At 43.9% G+C, this 25,425-nt stretch overlaps 1 protein-coding gene across 14 annotated transcripts in view; it reads right to left on the bottom strand.

The window, feature by feature from the left end:
• PITPNM2 (phosphatidylinositol transfer protein membrane associated 2) overlaps positions 1–25,425 on the bottom strand; it is a 213,112-nt gene that overhangs the window by 132,061 nt on the left and 55,626 nt on the right. Inside the window, exon 1 of one of the 14 annotated variants that reach the window (XM_035098043.3) lies at positions 16,115–16,396. The exons of 12 other annotated variants lie outside the window; for them this stretch is intronic. The gene's annotated coding sequence lies outside the window, so the exon portion shown is untranslated. Of the gene's footprint in view, positions 1–6,709; positions 7,497–16,114; positions 16,397–25,425 lie in introns of those variants that run through there. One more of the 14 variants, XM_035098037.3, reaches the window with a different exon arrangement.

The raw sequence follows: 25,425 nt of genomic DNA, 5'->3' as shown, positions 1-25,425 counted from the left end.
TTGCGAGAAGCCAAGTTGCAGGGAACTAGGCAGAGGGCCTTCTCGGTGGTGGCGCCTGCCCTGTGGAACGCCCTCCCAACAGATGTCAAAGAGGAAAACAACTACCAGACTTTTAGAAGATATCTGAAGGCAGCCCTGTTCAGGGAGGCTTTTAATGTTTAATAGATTACTGTGTTTTATTTTTCTGTTGGAAGCCGCCCAGAGTGGCTGGGGAAACCCAGCCAGATGGGCGGGATATAAATAATAAATTATTATTATTATTATTATTATTATTATTATTATTATTATTATTATTATTATTAACTAGGGCCTTTAAGTCACCTTCAAGGTGCAGGGAGAGGGGGAAGGGAAACAGGACAAAACCTATTTTAGGCCCGACTTCTTTAGCTCAGGAGCTGACCTAGTTTTGCCTCCTACCAATTAAAAGCAGAGATTCTCAAAAGAGCCTAAGGGGATTAGGTGCCACAGGGGCAGAATTCCAGGAGGATCTGGAAGCCGCCTTAGCATCTTTCAAAAAAATACTGGCCTGTGTCAGGCAAGGACCACCAAACAAACAAAGAAAGAAACAAACGAGAAGGAGCATGCCATATTCAGTACTTATATTGAAAATAGTTTTCTTTTTCCAAAGAATATGTTACTAATTAATTGGAGAGGCGTTTTAAGTAAAAGAAGAAGAAGAGTTTAATCAATCAAGCAGATCAAAATCTTGCAGTCTTGCAAAAATATTAAGCTAGGCTTCCCCCTCCACATTCGTCTGTGTAGGAAATATTTGCAGTGACGCAGAACCTTGTCCTGCAGCCTGAATTAGTATGGCCCAGTTACAGGTATGCCAGGTGGACCTGTAGTGCTTACAAATTGCAGATCTCAGCTCTGGGCATGCAGGGTTTCAACATGCTCACTTCCTAGAAGGAAGAAAAATCTTATGTCTGGGTGCACCCAAAGCAGTTCTTGTTCCCAGGCTTCTCAGGAAGATCGGCCCTGCCTTGAGCAGGAGAAAGCAGCTTTCGTAACAGCCACCCACATTTATACAGCAAAGCGTCTTCCGTAAGATTGTTCTCTGTAAACTGCCAAACCAAGTAAATCCAGCCGCGGAAGGTGCAGGGAAGGGAGAAGGTTCTTCAACAGTTCAGGGTCCCTATTTCTAACATGAGTCACTATGCTATGGCATGTAAACAGAACAAAACATGGGAGAATCTGTCAATTTTGGCTTCGCTAAGTTTCTCATTTTTCAACCACAAGTTCAGTTCTCCACTTTTCTAAAAAAAAAGTTTGCCAAAAAAGGTCCTCATGAAAACAGACGGTAAGTGCTGTTTGACAGTGGAACAGACTTTCAGAAAGAAAGAGGATTCCAACTAAGAATGAGGGGAAACTTTCTGACAGAAAGAGCTGTTTGACAGCGGAATGCATGACCTCAGAAGGCGAGGGACTCTCCTCCTTCACTGCAGGTTTTTAAGCAGAGGTTGGATGGCCATCTGCCATGGATGCTTTAGCTGAGATTCCTGCACTGCAGGGGGTTGGACTAGATGACCCTTGGGGTCCCTTGCAACCCAACAATTCTATCTCAGAAGATGGTGGGTTCTCCTTCCTTGGAGGTTGCTAAACAGAGGCTGGATGGCCACCTGTCAGAGATTCTTTAGCTGTGGGTTGGACTAGATGACCAACTGGGGTCCCTTCCAACTCTCTCTCCAATTTTATGATTCTACCTGCATTATAGTGTTAATTTCTCCTAAAAGACACATTTTTGCAAAGCAATTTCCACTAATATAATGCATATGGGTTATTTTCACTGATATGTGCATTTGATGCATGCTTTCCCCTAGTATATCTATTACCAGGGGCGTCAGAAGGGGGAAAGGGGGACGGGCCGCCCTGGGTGTCATCATGAGTGGGGGGTGACAAAATGCCGGCTGAACCCAGCATTATTTTGCACAAATAAAGGCTGGTGGGACCCAGAAGCTCTGCCCCTAGAGGCTGCTCATCTACTTTCATGGGAATAAACTACCTCCCGCCTCCCCACCCCACCCCAAAACAAACAACAGCCATAGGTATCAGAGCTGAAATAAGTGCTGGAAATCATGATGGCCTCTGAACTTGAAAATTTTGCTCTCCTTTCCTCTTGATTACTAGTGTTAGTGACCAAAAAAGCACATTCCTAAAGCAATTTCTACTATTTCACGTTGTTTTATTATTATTATTATTATTATTATTATTATTATTATTATTATTAAATTTCTATACCGCCCCATACCCGAAGGCCTCAGGACGGTTCACATAAAATATAAAATACCTAAAATCAAAACAAAACCAGCAACCCATTTTTTTTTTAAAAAAAACCCCAAAGAGCCAGCATTTTTAAACAGGGTATAGGACGTAGATCAAGTCAGGCAAAGGCCTGGTTGAAAAGGACCGTTTTTGCCTGGCGCCTAAAGTTATACTCATCATCATTAATTAGACACCCTTTACCAACAGGTCCCAGGTTGGGTTACAATTTAAAATTCAAAATTTAAAACAGTTAAAACAGTTAGCAATCAAAGGAATAGAGTGGGCTCTGAAAACACACATCTTAAAGGTGGAGAGGTTCATCTTCATCTTTTGCCAAAAGCTGTATAGTGAAGAAGCCAGACACATATCTGTGAGGAGGGAATTCCACAATTTAGGGGATTCCATTTTCTCACATTGCCACCCTCCAGATCTTCCGGCTCTCTTTGACAGAGGGAGGGGGAGAAGGTGGGATCTGCATCAGGGTGGCCTGCGCAGCGCTCTTTGACAGATTTCAATTTCAATTGGGGGGGGGCGGACAAAAATATTTCCGCGCCGGGTACCACCTGACCTTGCTACGCCACTGTCTATTACTTATCTTACTTTGCTGGATAACAGCATTTATCTCTCGCTTCCTTTTACCTGCCCTGAATTTTCCCAACCTCCAGCTTCCCTGGACGCCCTCGAGTTCTAGCATTATGAAAGGGAGAAACACTTTTCTCTGTCCGCTTTCTCCATACCGCACGCAACTTTATATGCATCTATACTGCCTCCTCTTGGCTTTTCTCTACGCTAAAAAGCTTCAAATGATTCAGACTTTCCTCAAAAGGGAATTACTCCCACCTCTTTATCATTTTGGTGGCCCTTTTCTGGACCTTTTCCAGCTCTGCAGTATCTTTTTTGAGGCGAGGTGACCAGAACCGGACACAGGACTCCCAAGTGCAGTCAATCACAAAGCAGATTTGAACAATGGCGTTGTGTTAGCAGTGTGCGAGCATGGCACACCTCATTGTCCTCCAGCTACTGGCATTTAGGCATACCCTGTTCCGGTACAATAAGGTTCCCTTTAGTCAGGAGAAGACACCTGAGGGCAACGTGCCAGGAATTCTCTTGATTACGAGCTGCACTGCTGGGCACCTGTTTTCTCCCCAGGGAACTGGTTGCTTTTCTGGGATGCAGAAGGAAGTACAAGGTCAAGAAGCCGTAAGAGCGGTACAGGAAAAGCCAAACCCCAAAGAGCTCTTGGAATAACAAGGTCCAGACGCTCCTCTCTTCCAAAAGCTCTTAATAGCCTCACAGCAAACTGGCAGGTGAGAGTCCCAGCTGAATTCAATTCTTTCCTGTTTAAAAGCGAACCTACCGAATTTGCACATTCTGAAACAACACATGAATAGAAATGCAGGCCTCCTTTGAAATTCAGACTTTTCTGTGCTGATCTCCAGCCAAGTTCCTTGAACAAAAATGCATTTAAGAGGGTAGTGTGTGCATAAAAACTCACATATTTGTGGGGGCAACATACAAAAATACACCACTGAATTAGGGAGGGAGCAATTTATAAAAAAAATGTGTTATGTTATGCAAAACTACATACAAAATATATGAACTGGGAGAAATGTACACTAAAATGCTGATGGATTTAATGGGATATATTCTGAAACTGCTGTGGAAATGGAAAAAATTAGAAACTGCGAGAAACCAAAATGAACTCTGCCCCTCCTACTCCCAGCACAGTCTTAAAGCACAGCTTCAGATAAAGAACTTTAGTCTTGATCCAGACCCTGTACTCCTGAAATGCCCCAGGTCTTCAGTGTTGTCATTCAGTGTGTGTGAAGAGGGCAACAATATGATTTGTGTTTTGCTATTATTATCCCTCACATAATTAATACGTGCAACAATAGGTCTCATGGAGACGCAGGTAACTTTTCATGGTTTTAATTTTGATAATTGAAGCACCTTGTTGCTATGGCAGCAGTTGCTATAAAAAAAATTAGCATCTCCGCACATGCAGCAATGACTCAGTTCCATGTCCCCATCTCCCCACCACCTGCCCCACAGGCATCCAACAAGAAGCTGTTGCTTTGCGCAACTCGCAAGCCCAAATATATGCCCGGGGGGGGGAGACGAAGAAAAGGGGGGACCTCCACTTTAGTCAACATCTGCCAGGGTCACTGTTCTGCACCCATACCAATAACACTGTTTCCATAGAAACTCAAACGGAGAAGCATCAGGCATAAAAATAGCCCCCGTGAGCCGAAAATAACCACCATGTGTCATAAGCAAGAGATACGCTTCTAGCTGCGAGAGATATTTTTACTATCCCTTGTATCGCAAAGGCCGGACCACAATTTTTTCGATCAAAGCAATGTAGCAGTTATGAACTTCTGCCAGTCGCCCATCGCTGCCGTCACTCTGCTCTCTATGCAAAGGCTGCCCTTACGAGAAAAATTGACGTCAGGCTGGAAACCCAGCTGCTTCGTTTACTGGGACCGACTAACAGGGTGCGAGCTTTGGAGCTCAACTGAACTCTTCTTCCGGGAAACACAAATCTCATGAGCCCTGCTTAACTCAAAAGCTTGCTTAATTTTTAAACTATCAGCTTTATAACCAGCAGCTTCATTTAGGGAAGGGGTGGTCGGCCCAGTCCTTCCTATTTTTCAGACTACATACCATTGGTCTTCTGTAGCACCTATAGAGCTCTCCTACCCCCAGGGAAATCGTACGGTAGTTCTATGACAGTAACAAGGGACCTTCCATCAATAATTCTGGGCATTTTCCCAAATGGAAGATCAAAAATCTATTGACACAGTGCAGTTCTTTCCTTTGAAGCAAGGAAACAGGTCAGTTATCTGAGATGACCAGACTATCCATTTTGTGTTGGTTTCCCCCCCAAAAAAACCTAGCTGAAAAAATAAATATACCTGACTCTAAAGTCGACAGCTGTCGGTGCAGCAAGCCCTTTGACCCACCACCCTTTCAAGCCAAGGGCTATGGGTAAGTCACTGGTCCAAAATCGGCTTTAAATTCTGTATTCCCTTGTTTTGCCAGTTAACAAACCAGTAAGTGATTTTGCCCATGTCCACATGCAGGAAGTCAGTGGCAGAGAAAGGAAACTAATCTAAGTCTTCTGAAGTAGTGATCTAATGCTCTGTTTTCAGAGGGTTAGCTAAATTAATTTGCCGGAGCAAAGAATGAATAAAAAATATTATGGCACTTTAGGATCTTTACAAAAGTTTCTGCCACAATAATTCAGCTAGTGTTTCAGGTGCCACAAAGCTCTTCCTTGTTTTCATTAACATCCTGATGCACCCTTTTCCTGTTTTTTATTCAAATGTTTATTCAAAAGTTACAATACAGCTTTGTCCACTGCCATAATATCACAAAATGATCACTTCGATCCTCAATCCTTTGTTTAAAAATTCCTGAAGTTTGGCTGTGAGAGCCAAACAGGGCAAAGAGATAGGCACTGACAAAGGTTAACGCAAGGGCTTTTCATTAGCCGGAACTTCCCAGAACTCAGTTGCAGCACTTCTCAGGTGGGCCCATTGCCATTACAAGAGAACAAGAGAGGCGTGCATGGTGAGTTCCGGCACCTCGTTTTCTAGAAAAATAGCACTGGTTAAAGCCCCCTCTCCTTTCTCAAAGCTCTCTCTTTTTATTAAGCTTTTGACTTAACCCAGTGGTATTTAAACCATGTGGTGCATCTGGAGAGGAGCACATGCTTCCAGGGAGGAGGCAGATATCTTTCTTCTCTGCCACCTAAAAACTTGGCTAGACCCTGGAAGGAAACCCTCACTGACCCACCAGAAGGATTTCTTACTGCACCATCACTGCCCCCATCATCCCAATGTTTAGTTTGCTGTTTTTATGCATTTATGGTGTTTTTAGTTTGCAAGTTGCCCTATGACCATGTCATAAAGGGGAAAGAGAGCTCAGGAAGAACAGCTGTTTTGCTTTGCTTTGCATTCTCACCGTTTCCCTCTACATCACTCTTGGGAGAAGAATCAGACATCCTGCTCTCCTAATCCTGATGTAGGATTTACTATCTAAATCCACAGATCTTTGCGTGCAACAACAGACAGTATGCACAGGAGACAGCTGCCTATGCAAGAACCTCTGCCTGTTCATATAGGGAACAAATAGTTGCTGCTGGATAGCAGCACCCTAGAAGGTAGTGCAAGTGAAAATTCAGAAGTGGGGAGGAGGGAGATGAATTTCAGGGAGAACCCAAGTCTTTAATACCCATCCCCAGCTAAAAGAGAGGCTAATCCCTGATATTCATCACTTTCTTAGCCTTGTCTCTCTTGCTGCTAAAATTTATACTGTAGGTTCCTTGGGGCAGTATCCTGCATTCTTCCATTATATTTGTACCTGGATGGCATAAACAACAACCACAATACATTTTAGATCATATTCACCTTTGACAGACAAGAAAGAGCTCTGGTTTACTCACCTTAACCCTAGCAGGCTTTCTTGCTTTAACTCTGATCAACTTCCCTGGAAGTTCCAAGCCTAAATCTCCAACCAAGTTGCCATCCAACTGACTACTGAAAGCCCTTTGCTGGTTTCTGGAGCAATGTTTTTTTTATATAAAAAAAACCCATATCCAAGTAATGCAAGACAGCATTCTGAACTGCATCTCACTCTGCCGCTCATGGAGCCCTAGGAAGGGTCATTTCCTGCTGGCTGGCTGAACAGCACTAGCTAAAATACTGCCGGGCAGAAGAAGAGACAACCCAAAAAATCATTAACACACGCCCAGGCTTGCAGCCCTCAGCCCATTTGCAACCCGGCAGACTTCCAGTAATAAACCTCCTTCAATCTGCTGAGGAAGAGTGATGACCCTCCCCAAACCCCGTAGTGAAGAAACAGCCCTGTCTTCCTGCCAGTAGTTATTAAGGTAGATATTCTTTCCACAATTCTAATCCACAGAAAGATAAGCAAGGAAACACCAGTGGGAGACATTATTAACTCACCTCTGGGCTAGCTCATGTTCTAAAAGTGAAGAAGGAGTTTTAGAAAATGCACTTATCCCCTTATGCAGGACTGTTGGAAGAATGCATTTAATCTATTACCCACCAAAAAACCAGCTAGAAGGAAACAGTTTGTCTAAGAACCTCATATTTTCCTTGATTTTTTGACACTTTCAACAGCAGAAGTGAAACAGAATCCCTCCAAAGTGAGAGAGCAATGGATCGTTGCAGTGCATGCCGTGTGCATGTTTTTCTCTGTGTATGTGTGTGTGTGTGTGTGTGTGTGTGTGTGTGTGTGTGTATGAGAAAAACACACAGAGCAGAATCTGAAAAGGAAGGAAACTAATTACAATGCATGCATTTGTCCTACTGGGGAAGTGATACAATGAGAACCACAGAACCAGAAGCCTCAGATCTGACCTTTAAAAACCCATATGGCCAGACATGCGATTCATTGTTAAATAAGTACTGGGAGTGGGGGAGATTTCATTTTATCAAACCTGCTGTTTCCACAAAACTTGATAATGACAAATACATTTTAAACAATGGGTTCCAGGAACTGATCGTTCGCTGCCCCCCAAACCTCACAGAAGTTCAACCTTTCCTGACATATATTGCTGTTTAACCCTCCCTCACACAAGCTGACCCCAAACTGACATTTAATGTATTTAAATATAAAAACAAATCTTGCTCAGCCATGTGCTGTGCTGCTTCTTATTCCACAGATTCTCATACCATAAAAATATTGGTTTTTCTGCAGTGCATCTCCTCCCTCTCCTTTTAGTTTTTAGTTTCACTAAAAAAGCATTGGGGTTGGTTAGACCTCACTTAACGGGAGAGTAACATTGAACACTCAACGTGCTGTAGGTCTAAGAGGGAGGGGAAATGTGGGGGGGGGGAATCACAGAAAAGCTGTTTGGACAGTAAATCTAGCTAGGAAGGTCTATCATTCTCCCCTCCTCCTTTTTTTAAGGAATCGTGATTCTGAGAGAATTCTCAGTTGAAGGTGGAGGGGACATGAGCAAAGGGTCCCATAGGAATTATCGCTGAGGCCATTAAGAGAAGCCTGACATCAGCCCCGCATAATTGTTCCCCTGTACTATGAACCATAATATTTAATGCAATTGTCTTTTTGACATTCAATTGAAATCACTGCAAAGATACCTCTTTATTTCAATTATGACTTATTAGAAAAGTCTGTTTTAAAAGCCAGATGTGAGAGGAAAGTGCATTTGGGGGGGGGGGTAGCAAATCCTGCTTTACCTCTGAAAGGAAACTGAAAGACATGCTCTTTCCAAAATGAAAACACTGTACCATCTAAATAGAGCTGGGGGGAATGGGAGAGGGGGAAGGTCTGTACCTCAGCTGTAGAACATGTGACCTGAATGCATGCAGAAGGTCCCGGGTTCAATCCCCCGCTTGCATCTCCAGGTAGGGCTCCCTGTCTGAAACCCTGGAGAGTCACTGCCAGTCAGTGTAGACAATATGGAGCAAAATGCAATTGGTACAAAACAGCTTTCTATATTTCTGGGGGTGGGATGGGGGGACTGTATTAAGACTGCAACCTAGCAGAGACATTTAAAAAGAGGAGAAAAATTGTGATAATAGATGAAAAAGCAAACATTTCTTTATCAGTACTTAAAAATACAAAAAAAGAGAGTAAAAAAACATGTTACAAACGTCTGTTAACAAACCTCGACTCTCAAGCTGCAGCAAGAAGCTCTCCATCTGCTCTCCTGGCTATATTTACTTTTCCCAAGCAACAAGTCATTTAAGGATCTACAAGAAGACAGCTGGGGTTTTTTAAAAACCCACATTACAAAAGGATCCTCCTCCAGTTCTCTTACTGAGCTGCCAGGTAACTCTGCGAATGATCCAGCATCTCCCCAGTGGCAGATTCTCTTTAAAGCAGCCCTCACAGCAAATGGGTACCACAACATCCTAGTACCTCCCTCATCCCTCCCCTGTGCACCACGTTATCATCGCATGAGCAGTGAGAAGTTCAAGGGGCAGCAGTATTGGGTTGGCGTTTTGGAGCACTCAGTATAGCTACTTACAAAGCAAAAAGAGCAGAGCAGAGCTGGAGGCAACCCGCAACCACACTCCTAGCAGTTTGTTGATCCACTGTCCCAAGCTCAAAGAGGGCCTCAGATTTAGGCACCTGCTAACTTTTCAGCATTTGATCAGTTTACCACTTGCTTCCGTGCAACTTGGACCAAAGTATGACACTCTTTCAGCTAGAAAAGCATTTGTTAAACAAATAAATATACCAATTGGGACTGCTCTCAAGATGCTCCCAGAACTCATAGCTAGCTTTCACTCCCCACTTCAAAATACAATTTCTTTCACACTAATACCTTAGGATCAGTTCCCACCCCTTAACTGGGTGGAAGCTGCATTGTCTTTCCCGCAACCTTTTCCACTGAGAAACCACCAGCCAATAGCTCAGTCAGTAGAGCATGAGACTCTTAATCTAAGGGTCATGTGTCTGAGCAACACATTGGACAAAAGATTCCGGCATTGCAGATGATTGGACTAGATGATCCTCGTGGTCCCTTCCAACACTGCAATTCTATCTCCCAAACAAAAGAAGGGCATGGGCAGGAATGGCTGGCCATGGGCACCTCCATATGGTCAATATCATTAGGCAGCAAGCAAAAACTTCACCCAGGCCTTTGGCTAATTAAAAAATCTATGGCCTTTTAAGGGACGCAGGTGGTGCTGTGGTCTAAACCACTGAGCCTAGGGCTTCCGATCAGAAGGTCGGTGGTTCGAATTCCCACGACGGGGTGAGCTCCCGTTGCTCGGTCCCAGCTCCTGCCCACCTAGCAGTTTGAAAGCACGTCAAAGTGCAAGTAGATAAATAGGTACCGCTCCGGCGGGAAGGTAAACGGCGTTTCCGTGCGCTGCTCTGGTTTGCCAGAAGCGGCTTTGTCATGCTGGCCACATGACCGGGAAGCTGTCTGTGGACAAACGCTGGCTTCCTCGGCCTATAGAGCGAGATGAGCACCGCAACCCCAGAGTCGTCCGCGACTGGACCTAATGGTCAGGGGTACCTTTGCCTTTACTTTTCCAGTGTGCACTTGAATCACTCCTGAAAAAGGCTAACAGTCTGGAGGCAACCCATGAATGATGTTGTTATGTGTCTACAAGTGTCCACACGGAGAGTTGATTTTCCAAACGGGTTCTTGAGATATTTGCAAGAGGGTCACTGGCAACAGAAGTTTTTTTTCTTTTACTTGTCTGATTTTCTCTGGATAGGGTAAATCTGCATTAAGGGGGAAGCAGAATATGGGTGACCAAAAAAAGATACCCCCAAAAAACACCCTTTCATGCATGAGGCATTTGTCCCACTATAAACACCTGTCTAGAAGTACCCTGTTTTTGTACAAATGAGTTCAAGTTAACTCAGCAGGAGGTCTGAAGGTCTAAAACCGTCTTTTAGCCACTAGTCCATAGCCTGCCAGCCAGTTGCTTCTGTCCTACTCAACCTCTGTTGACAAAAGGGGAATGTCAATGCCTTACTGCACTGGCCCTGCTTGAAGTACCGTATGGAAATATGACCATACAAGAGGATTTGTATACTAACAAAATGTGATAGGAGCATGCAGCAGCTTCAGACACTTTGGCCTCAAATGACAGTCCACTGGAGGATGGAAATGATACACAAATAGTCAAATGTGCAACCAATTATTGGAAAAATCAGAGAAAAACCTTTTTTTAAAAAAAACCCCCAATATTCTCCTCCCCTTTATGGAACCTGTTCACCCACCCCTCTGAAAACAGCATAGAAATGATTTGATTCCTCTCTTTGAAAGTGAAAAATAAATCAATACTAAAAACTAAGACTAAAACCTATCCTTTGAGGAAAGGTTGAAGCGTTTGCGACTTTTTTAGTTTAGAAAAATGGTGTGCAAGAGGTGACTTGGCCGACGTTTGTAAGATGAGGCATGCTGGGTAGAGAGTGGATAGAACTTGTAGACATCCAGTGACACTGAATGTTGAAGATTCAGGACAGACTAAAGAAAAGACACTGCTGTTGCTGTTTATTAAATTTATATACCGCCCTATATCTGTAGCTCTCGGTACAGTTCACAACATAAAATCACAATATAAAAAACACAAAATACGTAATAAAAACGAAGACAACCCCATAATCCTCCCATTTAGGGTATAGTAAAACTACGAACTCGTTCCCACAGGAGGCAGCGATGGCCACCAACTTGGACGGCTTTAAAGGGGATGAGACAAATTCATGGAGGATGCGAGGGCTATCAATGGCTACTAGCCAGGATGGCTATGTTCTACTTTCACTGTCCGAGGCAGCAATGCTTCTGAATGCCAGTTGCTAGAAGCCACGGGAGAGAAGAGGATTCTTGTGCTTGGATCCTGCTTGAAGGTTTCCTTCTGGGGCTTCTGGATAGCCACTAGGAGAACAGGATGTTGGGTGAGATAGGCCTTTGGCCCGATCCAGCAGGCTCTTCTCATATTCTTACTAGGAAAGGTCTTGCCGCTGAGGCACTGGTGCAAAAGCCTCTTCCCAGTTTATGTCAACTGGAACAGGGCTGATGCTCAGCAGTTATTTCTGATACCTAAAATCACTATGAGTTTGTATTGAATTGCATTGATGCATATGCTTTTTGCTTTATTTATATGCTAGTGCATGTTCCATAGTATTATAGTGATTGTAATGTTTGTTAATTTTAAACGCTACAGTTATCAGCTGCTCTGAGCGCAACGTTTTGTTGTTTCGGAAAAGCGGAATATAAATAGTACATCATCAACAACATCAATTAAAAACTGGGTTCTAATTGTGCTCTGAAGCAGCTAAGCTACCCTCATGCAGACAAGGAAGCTGACATTTGGTGCACTTGTCTTATAAACATGCTTCAAAATGTAGAGGCAGAACCCTGAGATGGTAAGATGGATGGGAAACTTCAGACTGCTGGTGAGTGACCCCATTTTTGAATATTCCCCATGTAAAGCAAGAAGCAAAATCAAAGTCACCCTGGAAAATACAGATCTAGCCTATCAAGGAGAAAAGTCCTAAATCAGCCAGCTTCCTGCTCTGCTAACTTTTTTTAGCACCCCAGAGATTTTTCCACAAGGCAGCTTTGCAAAATGCAACCCTACCACCTGCAGTCTAAAATACTACAATTTCTACCACCTCATTCCCACCTCATTTTGCTACAACTGTAGATAAGGCCTCTTCTATGTGGGATAAAAAAAATCCTAAAGAAACGAATTGGGTGAGCACCAAACTGCACTTGAGCGCTTGGTGCATTAAAGCACTCCAAGCGAGTTTTCCCAAGAGCTAGACTTAATGGTCAAAGGGCTTTATTCCAGCTCTCCCATCTCCATCTCCCAAGCTTTCTTAAAAAAAAAAACCTGATTGTGGGGCAAGGAGAATAGATAAGAACAAACTGCCTTATACTGAGTCAAACCACTGGTCCACCTTGCTCAATGTTACCCTTTTCATACAAAGCTATATAGTTAGCATAGGCACGAGCAGCACATTCCATTAGGGTGTGAAACCCAGGAAATCTTGCAAAAGCACTCAGGGTGAACGGCTTGTGGGGTGCTCAAATGCGTCAAATCAAGCACACCCTTAAGTCTGCTTGGAGGGGTGCGCCTTGTTGCTCGAGGTGATGAGCAATGCAGGGCGGCCACATGCAAGCGCACCATAAATGCAGCCCCTCTCTGCACAAAAAGTGGTGGGCTTCTCACAAGCCAGCGAAAGTGCGCTCCCACTCTTGCAAGGACAGCACTCCCATGCCTCTTCTGCCTGTATGTACCACAATGCTCATGGCTTGGACAAACAAGGCAGTCCACCCCATTTTGCCACTTGAGGCAAACCGGGAAGGTGCCAATCCTGCCCACTGGTGGGCCAACCCTGTGAATAGAGGTGGGCATGGCTGGGGGTGCAGGGTGCAGCTCACTGGAAGGTGCAGAACTGCAGCCTCTTAAGCGCAATGCGCTGCTACAACTGAGCATGGGCAAGGACCTGCAAAGCCACTTTTTATTATTTAGATATTAGAGTGGGCCCAGGCCCAGCCAACTCCCCCTATTCACACACCTATGATGGGAAGGGGCAATAATTCCCACCTTAACAACAACAACACTTAAGGACACAGTATTTCACACACTGTGAAAGTGTTTTTAAAGGGTTTTAAAAGGCAAAGGTAAAAGGAAGGGGTTAGTTAAAAATTCTATCTGAAACTAAACAAAAAATAATAACACCGTAACTATAGGGCCATGCTTTCAATTTAATGTCTTGGAAGATTGCTATCTTAGAAGATTAACAGACCAAAAAAGGCAACTTTTGAGCTCTACAAGTGATTTCAGGCGAGTGCGGCTTGATCAGGAAAGGGGGATGGGGAGGGAAGAGGGGGCATTTTCCTTTTCATAGAATTGTAGAGTTGGCAGGGACCACAAGGGTCATCTAGTCCAACCCCCTGCAAGGCAGGAATCTTTTACCCAAAGTGGGGCTCAAACTCACAACGCTGAGATTAAGAGTCTCATGCTCTACCAACTGAGCTATCCTTTCAATCACTTTTGTGTCATGTATATTATACCAAAACCCAGAGAGAGGAACTGCTCTTTTTCTTTATTGGTCGCTAAGCTGCCTTGGGAGCCTTTTTGGCTGAGGAGCAAGGTAAAAACAAATAGTAAATTTCGAGAATATATTAGTGAAAGTAACATACAAAAATACAGATTTTAGCTGAGCAAATAGCTTACAAAAATGGCTTACAAAAATGCATACATTAGACAAAATACATACTAAAATGCTGGTGAATTTTCAGGAGGACTTCTTTTTTTAAAAAAAAAAGTCACAAACTGATGTGGAAAATCTATTGTGCTGAACTTAAGGCTGGCAAAGTGAGGAAGACAGAGAAACCAAAACTGACAAATTCCCCCCTCTCTCACTGCAACTGCTTTGAACTGCTTTTCAAAGGCCTGCTTTGAACTGTTGAATAGGAAGGAAATCTTGCTCTCCCCCCCCCTCAAATTCAAATTCATATTTAACCCTAAAAACAAACACACACTCTTTGTGGCTCTTAAGTCAACAGATGGCAAAGTGGCTACTGAGTAAATGAATATAGGCAGGAAGTCAAGAGCAAAGTGTGAAAGTGGGGGCAGTGCTGGGGGGCGGGTGCTTATGAAGTTGCTTCGGTACAAAAAGAGGGGTTCTGCAAGCTTGTTTTCCTGTTCTCCTCTGTCAAACATCAGAGGGCCTTTGGATCTTCCCTGGTTTCGACTGATGCAAACAGTCTTGTGTTCCAACCACACTCTTTGAGCAACCCAGATTACAAATGAAAACTCATATTACCCAATGCAAGCAACATGAAAGCATCATCAGAGCTTCTTCCCTGGTTCCACAGATCTCAGCTGCAAGCACCACTCCCATAAGCCTACCTGCTTTCAATACATCCCAAACACACTCCCTTGTGTCATACACTGGCATCTGAAAAATTACGGCAGACCCAAGTGGGTTTCACAACTACTCATTTCCCATCTGCAAGCCACACACCCCAATTCCACAGCAGCGCCAAACAGAATTGCTACGACAGTACAAACTTCTCCAAGGCAGACACACTGTGGAAATGCACTTACAGGCCCAATTAGGCCTCTTCATCTATATAATGGGAAGCCAACATAATGCCCTTCAAATACTGGGGAACACAACTTCCAGCAACCCCAGCAAGGCCAATGGCCCAGGGCTGATGGGAGTTGTAGTCCACAACGAATGGAGGGCAATATGTTGACAAACCCTTTGAGAGAGTAAGGCCTGGTGTATTGCATCCCATTATGAAATTCCTCCAGCTATTTACAACCAAGTAAGAAATACAATAAAATCACATTAACATATTAAAAATGTTTTTAACAATGCAATCCAAGAAAATATGTGTTTGCTTGGCATCAAAATGAAGACAAGGTTGGTGCCTGGTGGGCCTAACATGGGGGAGAAAAGGCCCACTCTCCCATGGCCACCCCCAAACCACCTGTGGAAGGCTAATTTTTTAAAAACCCAGATGTTTTAAAAATGTTTTGATATTATTCATTATATTTTAGACTTTGCTGTTTTGTTAATGGTTGGATTAACTGGCCAGTTTTTAAAACAACAACACTGTGATCTTAAAATGTTTACATTTTTCTTGTTTGTAACATGCTATTTGATGTCTTATTATATTTAAGCTGCCTTCCAAGGCATATACCCTAAAATAAGGCCCATAAATAAATTTATAGCTAAATAAAATACAAGTGGTACATATTCATTACCATTCTCACCTTCCTGGGGGAGAGGAGAAATCACAAGCATATATAAACCACGAAAGATGTCCCCAGGATCTAGTGATGTTGGAGGCATTGCCCAATAGGTGCTCTTTGCAGCTATCTGCTCCCAAGTTGATACTCAACTATGTCAAAAACCTGCAAATCCATCCATCCCCACCTACTGAAAAACAAACCCTCAGGATGAACAATATACACCTAGCCTGTACTAAAAAGGTATCAACGTTGCTATCAAATTACTCCAACATGTAAAAATACATTTTTTCCCTAAGCCATATTATATTTTCACAGTCTTCCCCATAAACTGTTCAAATAAGAGCCACCTTTGTTACAAGGCAGCAATAAGTGAGAAGTAAAATGCGTAGAAGTCACTTGGTTACCAATGATTCACCTGCCGGACAGGTTGGAACAATACTAGCCCATTAAAAATTTCCTCTTGAAAAGGCCAACCTGCCTCTCTATTGTTCCACCTCTGAATCAGGTGTGTAGATATTTATTATCAAAACTGCCGCTGCTTTAAGTACCACCCCTGATGCTTAGTTTTACCAGCTGACAAAAACCAACCATGTTGTCACCCTGCACTTGCAAATTACCTTTTGGGGAAAAACTGAGAGCAGTGTTTGATCGCGTTTCTTTTTCACCCTGGCTCCCAAAGCGTTCCCTCGTTCTGCCATCCTTCACTAAGAAGCCTTGCTGAACTGCCGTGGCCACCGGTCTCATCACTGCACACTCTGGTGACAGACAAAGCCCAGCAAAACATCCATGTCCGTGGACAGGAAAGTCCAGTTGAAGAGAAAGGGATGGGGGAGGGAGGGGAAGGGAGGAAGGGAAGCAGGGAAAGACACGGGGAAATAGGATTCTCTCTCTCTCTCTTCGGCAGGGAACACTAAGCTATGTTGCCATGGGGAAGCGGGGAGCTGTAGAAAATGCACAGAGGCACTCCTTGGAGAGCGAGACTCTGAGGCGGCTTGCAAAGACACCACTTTGCTGGGGAATAATCCTGAGTGAAAGGCAGGCAGTAAAAGAGGCAATGTCTAGGACTGTAATAACAAGAGACTGGAAGGATGGAACAGTGCCCCAAATGGTGCAAAAATCTGGACCACTGCCCATGACAAAAGGACGCCTTTTGCTTTTCTTCCACCTATGGGACTTTTTACTAGTTTGCAAATGGTGGGGGTGGGGAGATGACAAAGGGAGGGCAATGTTTCTACTACTATTAGACATAGTGTGGAAGAAAGTGGGTATTGCTTCATTTTATTTATCCGCATACCTCCCATTTAACAACGTCCTCTGGGCAGTTCATAATAAAAAGTTACAAACCACTAAAAACGAGCAAATGCATGAAAACGTTAAAAAATAGAGCAAAACAACCATAGTACTAAAGCAAAAGAACTAAATAAATAAAATCAGCAACAGCAAAACATAACCCAGCTGAACCTAAGGACACTGAAGTTTTGTGCTTTAAAAAAAAGAGATTGGAGGTTTGTTCTTGGTACAGGTGCTCATATCTGATCCACTGTGGGAGCCTAATTTTGCTGGAGAGTCAAGGAGGGGCAGCCCCACCGCTCCTGCTCCACCCCCTTTTTAACACCCCATGGTCAGACAGGTAGTGCACTAAGGTGGAGCCCAGTAGTACTGGATAAACTGAAAAAGAAGGTGATACCCACAAATGGATCCTGTGTGCTTAAGGAACTACTGCAGCAGAACTTAAAAGAAGGACCAAAGCACATTGCAGGGAGAGCAGAAATTTGAGAATACAGTACTTAAAACAGCTAAAATCCAGCTGTTGCCCAGCCTCACTCAGACACAGGGAAGGCTTACCCAAGAGCACGGATCTGATTTTCCAGAGCTAAGAGTCACTTGCTCTTCTCCTTACCCACTGAACTGCAGACAAGTACGTCTCCCAGAGCTTAAGAAAAGCTAGATCATCAGACCAAAGGCCCATCGAGTCCAACATCCCATTCTCACAGTGGCCAACTCCATGTCCATGGGAGGCCAGTGGCTTTATGTCTTCTTATGAAGAGAATCAGCCAGCCTTCCCCAGCTGCAACCCCAGAACTGAATTTTGGGGCAGCTACAGCAGGAAGACTTGCTGGCAGGATGCTAAGCATAGGTGTGGAGGACGGCTTTCCTTCTCCCTTCTCAAAGGAGTCAACCACAAAAATGAAGAACATATTGCCCAACATTTCTCCAATGGAAATAGGAATGTCCTATTCTATTATTATTATTATTATTATTATTATTATTATTATTATTATTATTATTATTATTATCATACCCTGCCTATCCGGCTGGGTTGCCCCTGCCACTCTGGGCAACTTCCAACATATATAAATCATAGTAAAACTATCCAGGGCTACCTTCCAATGTCTTCTAGAGGTTGTCCTTGGCTTGGGGGGTCGCATAACTCTATTTCCTCCAACATTTCTCCGATTAAAATAGGGACTTCCTAAGGAAAAACGGGACATCCCAGGATAAAATCAGAAACCGGGACGGCTTCTGTAAATCCAGGACTGTCCCTGGGAAATGGAGGCACACTTGAAGGGTCTGGAACAGGCATCCCCAAACTGCGGCCCTCCAGATTTTTTGGCCTACAACTCCCATGATCCCTAGCTAACAGGTTCAGTGGTCGGGGAAGATGGGAATTTTAGTCCAAAACATCTGGAGGGCCGAAGTCTGGGGATGCCTGGTCTGGAAGAACAGGCATGTGGCTTGCAGTGTTAGTATATAAAAGCTGCTGCATGCCTCTAATATACCGCAGGGAGCCTGAGGTGGGTCACTTCATGCCTGCATGGTTATACATGACAAAACACACTGCCTGCACACTCCTGCATTTGAATCACAAAGATGAAACACAAAATTGCATTTTAGGTTTCCATACAATGATGTCAGGCCATTCTTGTTCCTCCAGGCCAAATAAGTAAGCTAATGAAAAGGCAATTGCTGTGTGATCTTCAATTAATCCTTGCAGCCCTAGCTTATCTTTGTGGAAGTTTCAGTAATTCCTGCACTCCCACAGTGCGGGGCAAACTTCCTAACCCCGGGAAAAACCTATGGATGCTGATTCCTCAGCCAATAAACCCTAAGCATCTTTTGCAGAACCCTTGCACACTTGGGAAAGGGCCAAGGCGCAGTGGCAGAACAGGATTTTGCATGCATGATTTGGAAGTCTTTTGCAACAAACCGGCTTCCCTAAAAGATCTGACTTTTCGCAGTGAGGAAAGCGATGCAGAAACACCCAGAAGTGTGAGGTCATACTGGTTTTGAACCAACAGCATTTATCCTGCCTGCAAACAAGTCAGCATCAATGCTCAATAAGCAGGTCACCCTGTGTTCTAATTCAGAGGACTCTGTGACATATTCTAGAATCTAGAGTGTACAGACTCCCATTCAACACCACAACAATCCCCTGTGTTTGTGTGACTATTGGTTGGTTCAGTCAACTAAATCAACACCTTTATATGCTCCCCTTCAGTTTTAACTCCTTCCCAGGGTGGCATCCAAAAATCATAACTGGTCAACGACTAAATGACACATCAAAACAGGAGGAAAAAATAAACAAGATCATAATTTGTGAGAAACACCAACTTAGATGGCATACAGGAAGGCTTTGGCCAAAAAGGGAGCACAATCTCAAAATGATACAGGGAGTACTGACTTAACAAAATAGTCAAATGCCCTCATGGAGCTGCTCTGAATCAGAGTAGACCATGCTCGACCGGGTGGGCAAATAGTTTGACCTGGGATAAGGCAGCCTCCCTAGGAACAACAACAACAACAACAACAACAACAATTTATTATTTATACCCCGCCCATCTGGCCGGGTTCCCCCAGCCACTCTGGGCGGCTTCCAACAAAACATTAAAATACAGAAATCATTAAAAGCTTCCCTAAACAGGAAGGGTAGGACCTTTTCTGCTGTGGCAACCAGACTTTACAATGGCTTTTCTAGCAAAACCCACCTGGCCCCATCTTTCCTCACTTTTCAGTTGACAGCTAAGAAGAAACCTTTCAAAGCAGATTTTTGGAACTTGCCTCTTACCCTGAGTTACTGCTGCTTTGTTAACTATTGCTGCTGTTTTAATATGACTGAGGGGGATTTAAGCTGTTTTAAGCTACAGCATTTGTCTATAAAGCCTTTGTTTATAATATCCCAGCATTGCTCAGGAATTCTACGAATTCTACAAAACCCAAAAATTAATTTCATTAATTTTGAAATCAGTGATTAAAATGAGTCAGGGCTGGCCTGCCCATGAGGAAGGATGAGATAGCTGCCTTGGCCAGTGGAACCACAAGAGGTGGTGCCCCATGGATGCCTCACCCACCCTGCCACTTCTGCCGCCAGCAAAAAAGGAGTGGCAGTGGCATCCAGCGAGATCTCGTGAGAACCTGCCACCACCATTCTGTGGGCCGCTTGACCCAGGTAAGGAAGCCTTCCACGGCAGAGAGGGAGGCAGCAACTTCCCATTTCTCTTCAGGACAGAAATTGGACAGTCTGCCCCTGAAATTAGGACAGTTTTGAAAAGTTCTGCCTGCCATCTCTACTCAAAATGGTGTCCAACAGTTCCCAAAGAGAGATGAAAACCTCCTCCTAGACCTTGGGAACTATCATGCAAATTTTGGTTACAATATCTTAAGAGGTGTCCAACACATAGAGGGCAAATAACTTTTCAAAATATATTGTAGATGTTTTATAGTTTCTTTTGTTCTTTTTGATACTACTCATTGACTGTGGCCATATCTTGACACAGACAGTATATAAAAAGCCCCCCCCCAAAAAATTAATAAAACGTTTTGTTATTTGTTCAACAAAAGCAGAGCTGGGAATGGCCGCGTATGCCATCTTGCCAGTGAGTGGCTGTTGCGGCCCAACACAGCGCCTCCCCTTTTAGCCAGACGTGTGGCGCCATTTTAGGAATGTTTTTTCCACCACTCCAGCTGCCGTGGAGGCTCACGGGTTCCTGCCAAACCTGTCCTTCAAACGAGTTAATCCGCAGCGGCCCTGGAGGGGACAGGGCATGGCCATTTACTTAGCCCAGCCAACCACTCTGCACAGCATCCAGTCGGCTGGGAGCGTCAACCAACCTTCCCTTCCCTTCATTCGTACTTGATTACTGCTCTAACCCTTTCCTTTTCAGCTAGGAGCGCTTTGCTGAGGTCTTTTGGTGGTTACCGTATTCAGAGCCGGGAAGGAATTCCCCCTGCTCTGCAGGTTTCGCCTTCTCTGTAGCACTAGTCACAACTTTGGCGGTTTAGGCCTTGGGCGGAATCCTATAGCCTTTCATCCACCCCCTGTTCCCCGTGGCGGCATTAAAAGGGTACCGCATTAGAGGGCTCTGGAGGGAAGTCTCTGTCCATAAAGCCAAGTGCATATGGCTAGCGGGCCACAGAGCTTCCCTCAGCGTTTGGGGGCCATCCACATAAACCTACGTTTTGTGAGGGATCCACCCCTGAATAAACCATGTCATGGCTCCGTCCTCCAGTAGGGGGGCTGAGAGGGATACACACCCAATGCCTATGCCAGTGGTGGTCAAATTTGGCCCTTCATCTGGTTTTGGACTACAACTCCCATCATCCCTAGCTAACGGGACCAATGGTCAGGGATGATGGGAACTGTAGTCCAAAAACAGCTGGAGGGCCAACTTTGGCCACCACTGGCCTATGCCAAAGCTTCCTACGTCTGAAATCAATAAAGTTGTGCCCGTTTAAATCCCAGACAGTTGATGTATCCATTCATTTTACACTCAGCAGTTAGGCATGCCGGGAAGGGGGACTCTGAGGCTGGGCACGCAATTTGCACCATAAACAGATTAACAGACAGAGAGAATGAACAAATGAAAGAAAGGCACATGCAAAACAGAGAACAGGGACCCAACATCTGGGTTATATTCTCCCTGTAATGAGCACACTGTCAACAGGACAGAAACCCTGTCGAGCAAAATTACAAAGCAATGAGGTTTTATTCACAGGGTGACAAGTCAACAGCCCATCAGTTAATTTTAAGAACTGACTACATACTCAGGCCTTAAATAAAATAAACGAGCTGTCTTCGCGCGCACACACAAAATTGGAACACAAAACAGAAGACCACTAGGAGACTGGTTTTTCTTGATTTGACACCCTGGGATTAGAAGGGGGGGGGAGAGCCTTTACATCACTTCAGTCTCTTGACTCCCCATAAGGACTGCAGTGCTTTACGTACAAAGTCCATTTCAACCACAAATTTCAGTCTCACAGCAACTATGCAAGTCCCGCCTCCCTGACAGCTGTGCCTTTGAAGAGTCATGGAGAACAGCAGTTTCAGCCAGTGTAGCTTACCATGTCAAGGCACCACAGAGGAGAGGAGAGTTACACAGGCTGAAATTCTGTATTTCCCCCATTAATTAAAGCTGCAATAAAATTGTCCTCAGTTACAACTGGGTACCTATTTTTGTTCCCATTTTGCAACAAGGAACTAGGGCTGAGAGAGATAACTGGGCAACATGAATATCACAGCAAACCATATGCATCACAAAGTGCTGTTTGCAAATCCCACTTCAAACTAGGGGTGTTTGAAGAATTTGGTATTTGCAAATATCAAAATTAATTTACCTGACCTGTACTTCCCGGACTAATGCGCAGGTCAGAATTTAGTTATCCAGTGGCCTTAGTGCTTTCTGAATTTTCTAGCACAATTCTAAGCTCAAAAAAGGGTATCAAAATGCAGTTTTTGAAATGGGTGCTTTAAGAGTAAATAGGGTTAAAGTACCGTATATACTGTATTTAATATGTAGTTGAATGCAGAAACAGGCTGAAACACGTACAAAAATGGCACAGTCCAGATATATGCATCTGTCCATTCTTAGTTATGAAGCAACCACAAGCAATGGTTTGTCAGTTGGGATGCCTTGCCAAACCATGGTCAAGCTTCATAAACCATGGTTCATGGTTTGGTTTGACATGTGAGCAGAATTAGTGAACTGTGCATGTTTACACCAGAAAAACAATTAATATGGTTCAGATATGATGCCAAACCAATGGTCTGTCATAATGTTTGAACCACCATCATCCAAACCACCATACTTTGTGAGTGGCTATGAAACCAGGTTCTGCAACCATGATTTTCAGCTGCCTTGTATAATACAGTACAGGCTAACTGCACTTTGATGATGCAACTGAACCTAATCACAATTTGGGGTATTGGCACCCTTGGCGGCTATCATTTGGGGGTTCATGGGGAAGGCAGGGAAGGAGTGAAGCTAACCATGATCTGCCTGGATGACAGAAACAAAAATAATAGTTTGGGGTACAGTGGTACCTCAGGTTACAGACGCTTCAGGTTACAGATTCCGCTAACCCATAAATAGTACCTCGGGTTAAGAACTTTGCTTCAGAAGGAGAACAGAAATCGTGTGGCAGTGGCAGGAGGCCCCATTAGCTAAAGTGGTACCTCAGAACAGTTTCAGATTAAAAACAGACCTCCAGAACGAATTAAGCCGAGGTACCACTGTATAGACACCTGAACCAAACGTATTGGATTAGGATTTGAATTCAATCAATGTAAATGCAACATTTGTAATTTTTTACCTCCTCCTTTTTTTACAATTAAAAAACCAGAAATAATTAATGAACTGTTCGATAATAAATTTAGCTCAGTATTCTGAAAAAGCTGGGGGTTAGGGCTTATCCAATATGGCAGCATGCTGCTTAAATATTAAACGCCTAGCAGTGCAAAAATTGTCCTAGGCCAGCATGACACGGTGCCACCTGCAAGCATGTACCCCAAGCTGAGCAGCATGACAAGCTGGATACGTGTGTGAAAGATTTCAGATCTGCCAATTCCTCCAGAAGCTGCAAACCCGAGTGGGTGAATGTTCGCATGAGTTGTGCCATCTGCAGCTAAGATTAGGGCTAGCAAGATGCAGGGGGGTGTAACATCCTCAAGAGCCTGTGCATGGCTCAGAACATCTTCAGCCCAAACGTGCTGCTAATTACAAAAGGTTGGGGAAGGGGGGGGGAGGAAATATATATAACTAGATCAACAACACACAGATGGTCTTCCCCCTCTAGCTCCATCAGATGTGGCAGTGCAGCTATATTCATATTCTCCATCCTCCAGGAGTGACAGCTCTGAACCCCAAAATTCTCTCACATGCATGGGCAATTTAAAAATGGCATTTTGGAACATGGGGCCTGTGTTTTAAAGTTTCATCAGAGGCAGGGTTCTGAGCCCAAACTCCCCACCCCACACCCCACCTCTGGGCCACAGCAAACCCTGCTGCAGATGCAAGATCAGATCTCTGCAAATGGTGGTTTGCACTGGATTGTAACCAGGTGGGGGCTGGGAGAGGTCTGTCCTTTCACACATGCGTACACACACACACACACACACACACACACACACACACTGCAATGCCACTCTGTGAATGCCCATCTCAAAGCAGCATATTTATTATTATTATTACTACTAAGAACATCAGAAGAGCTTGCTGGGTCAAGCCACTGGCCCATCACAGTGCAGGATCATGTTCTCCCAGTGGCTGATGAGATGCCTCTGAGACACCTGAAAGCAGGAAGTGAGCACAACAGCATCTCCCCGCTCTTGGGATTCTCAGCAACTGGCTTTCAGAGGGATTGTCATCCTCATAAAGTCGATTATAGGCTACTTGCAGCACAGAAATTTCAAAATGGTTTACGGGAAGAAAAATTAAAATACACGGAGATGCAATAACCACAATTTCAGATAATTTACATTAAGGTAAATCTAATCATATAAATACACAATAACCATAATAACATGTGTCTCTAATTCAAGATCAGTGAAAATTACTAGGCAGCGTGATACAAACTTCCAACCAACATAAAACCCACTATTCACACAACCACCCATCTCACCACCCCACACGACCACCGCATTCGCCACTTCATACTAAGAGTAGACAAATTGACATTAATGGGCATAAATAATTTACCGTAGGTCTGCTTCAGAATAAATGTTAGTTGGACACAACCCAGTTCCTCCCACTCTTAACTCAAGAGAAAGAGTCACGACACCCTTACGTCCTTCTTGGGAGGGATCACTGTCAAGCCTATTCTCCAAATTGACGCAGCCCTAAGGCCCTGCCCCTGTCCCTCTTCCATGGTTAGCATTAAGTGTGATTAGCATTGAATCAAAAGCCACTGAAAAGGCAAAAAGGGAAGAGATGTGTGGCTCAGAAAGGTGAAGGAATGTGCATTCCCAAGGTTACAAGTCAGCGTTTTCCAAAAGCTAGCATAACATCTGCACCCGAACCCACTGAAGCAGAGAGCAAGACTTTAGTGGTAATATTCCTAAAATTCTGGAGGAAATATATATAAAATTCAAGGAGGAATATATACACAACCATGAGCAATTACATACTCTCAATATGATATGCATTATTAATATCAAGTTGTTCCAGAATGAGAATGAAACTTTTAATTAAAGAATTTCCTAGCGCAATAAAAAAAAACAGGGATGGGGAGGACAAAGTAAAAAAATTAAAAGGGGGAACAGGAAAAGAGTAGCAAAATTGGAACATAAGAATGAAAAATTCATGTATATGGGAAGGTTATTTTACCGGGGTGTTGTTGTTGTTTTAAACCTCCCTCTTTAAATAAGGAATGATTGATTTTACAGATGTTATTTTAGAACGTGCCAATGTCGTGCATGGTGCTCTGCTGTACAAGCACAAAAAGACGAAGAGTTCTGCCCCAAGCAGCTTACAGTTTAAAGTCAAGAGAGACCAAAGGGCATTGAGCTGGATCTACCGTGTTTCCACTTGAAACGGAATCACAGCAGAGGCTCTGCTAGCCAGCAGAAGAGAGGAGGAGAGGGTCAAAACATTTCTGCTAGGCCTGGTCAGTCCCAAGGCTTCCTGTTGTCAGCTCATCGCTGGGAAAGATC

This window comes from Zootoca vivipara, chromosome 16 (genome assembly GCF_965207765.1).
Source record: "Zootoca vivipara chromosome 16, rZooViv2.hap1.1, whole genome shotgun sequence".
Classification (NCBI taxonomy): domain Eukaryota; kingdom Metazoa; phylum Chordata; class Lepidosauria; order Squamata; family Lacertidae; genus Zootoca; species Zootoca vivipara.
This window is presented reverse-complemented; position numbering and strand designations above follow the sequence as displayed.